The sequence below is a fragment of the Bubalus kerabau genome, chromosome 4, assembly GCF_029407905.1.
Source record: "Bubalus kerabau isolate K-KA32 ecotype Philippines breed swamp buffalo chromosome 4, PCC_UOA_SB_1v2, whole genome shotgun sequence".
Lineage (NCBI taxonomy): Eukaryota > Metazoa > Chordata > Mammalia > Artiodactyla > Bovidae > Bubalus > Bubalus kerabau.
The window spans coordinates 34719933-34722375 of NC_073627.1; positions in this window are offsets into that span (position 1 = coordinate 34719933).

A 2443-nucleotide genomic window follows, 5' to 3' on the forward strand; every position below is an offset into this window, starting at 1 on the left:
GGCAGCAAGAACAGAACAAGACATGTCAAAATATTGGTTTGGGCAGTAAAAATTGGTTGCTTAGTGTGGGGAAATAGAACCACAGTTCCCCTGAAAGCAGAGCTGGCAACCAGTGAGTCTCAGCCTCAAAAAGGCTACTGATGTGCCATGAAATATTGATTCCAGCAGTCACAGGGTGGCTGATGGGCAGAGGCCAGAGTCTTGGGAGGTGGCCTCTGGCTGTGAGACATTAGCCAGGGGTTCCTCAGAGGGCAGTCTGGGCTGACTTAAAGTTGCATGGACCCCGCAATCCCACTGCTGGGCATACACACCGAGGAAACCAGAATTGAAAGAGACACGTGTACCCCAATGTTCATCGCAGCACTGTTTATAATAGCCAGGACATGGAAGCAACCTAGATGTCCATCAGCAGACGAATGGGTAAGAAAGCTGTGGTACATATACACAATGGAGTATTATGCAGCCATTAAAAAGAATACATTTGAATCAGTTCTAATGAGGTGGATGAAATTGGAGCCTATTATATAGTGAAGTAAGCCAGAAAGAAAAACACCAATACAGTATACTAATGCATATATATGGAATTTAGAAAGATGGTAATGATAACCCTGTATGTGAGACAGCAAAAGAGACACAGATGTATAGAACAGTCTTTTGGACTCTGTGGGAGAGGGAGAGGGTGGGATGATTTGGAAGAATGGCATTGAAACTTGTATAATATCATATGTGAAATGAATCGCCAGTCCAGGTTTGATGCATGATACAGGATGCTTGGGGCTGGTGCACTGGGATGACCCAGAGGGATGGTATGGGGAGGGAGGTTGGAGGAGGGTTCAGGATGGGGAACACATGTACACCCGTGGCAGATTCATGTTGATGTATGACAAAACCAATACAATATTGTAAAGTAATTAGCCTCCAATTAAATACATTTATATATATTTTTTAAAAAGTTGCATGGATATTGTACCCTACAACCCTTAAAGCAGGCAAGCACAGTGATAGCATTCACCATGTGCTGAGTGGAACCAGGAAGGGCATGTACTTAAGAGCCAGCTGAGAGTGTGATGCTGCCAGTTGTAGGCAGGAGACCCCTGGAGTTTCTGGGAGGGCTGCTGTTCCAGGATGCCTGGAACAGGGCATACCGCCAGAGAGCTGCCAGCCAGCGCAGGGGTGCTGGAAGGCCAAGGGATTTTTCTGGTGGAGACAGTTCCAACTGGTAGCTCCAAATTCTGGACTTTGACTCTCTCAGGTACTTCTCTGTATTTGTGGCCGAGGTGCCCTTTCAGTGATGACCATCCTGCTACAGGATGAGTCCTCTAACACGTGAAGATTATGGCTTCATCACCTTTTGAAATACTTGACATGAAAAAGAGTTTAAGTGGATTCAGAATTTATTCTCATTATCCTTCAAATTTCAGCATTAAACTTGTCAATCAAGGAAAAAAAGCTACACATTTTTACAATTTCAACAGTTGTTAAAAAATATACACATATATGTGTGTACACACACACACACACACATAGTTTTATGTTAGCACAGCCTTTATGGGCAAAGTTACAATGGTAATTATCAGGAATGCACTTACTCCACATTCTCATTTACTATTTTTGATAAGGGAACATGTCATGGCTTCAAGTACAAGTCAGATATAAACAAGTTTGATTCATGGCATCAAGCTGAAATTTCTCCTTAAAAGATTTTTCAAAATTATTTGGAAGTTTTAGACACATTCAGTATTTAATATATTCCTTAATGCTGTGTATATTTATTCTATTCATATAACATAAAGAAGTATAAAGACATGTTCTCACCATGGCCTGTATATATTAACACATAACCAAATCACACCCCCATTTTTCTAGCACAATACCCAAACGTTATTTTTTCCCCAGTGTGTTGTCATGAAAAACACTGGGGTGTGCGCCCGAAAAGCCCTTTGAAATATTCAGCTTTTCTCTTTTTCTGCAGGCAATTCAAGTGAGTAGGTGGACAGGAAACGAGTAAGGGTACACCCCAAACTACAAGAAGACTGGAAAAGAGGACTTTCTTTTTAAATCGTTGAGGGCATGGAGCTTAATTTTACAGGGCTGGAAGGAAAGGATCAACAGGTGAAAATTAACCCTTGCAAAATTAAAATAAATATTTGTATTTTATTTCTACCATTTAATCTGTCAAATATGAAAAGTGATGCAACAAGCCCGAAAGGCATGCCCAGCAAGGCCAGGAGGAATTTAAGAGAGAAGCCAGGTATTCTGGATGCCTGGCCACTGCCTTTATCCACCAGCATGAACCTTCCTTTCAGATCATCTTCTCAAATTATCCATATGAGATTTATCCACATACTCAATAAGAAAAATATTTCTAATTATATCCAACCATTCTTAACATGAATGACAATTATGCGGGGACACAAGATTGCCAAGACTTTTTTGCCAAACA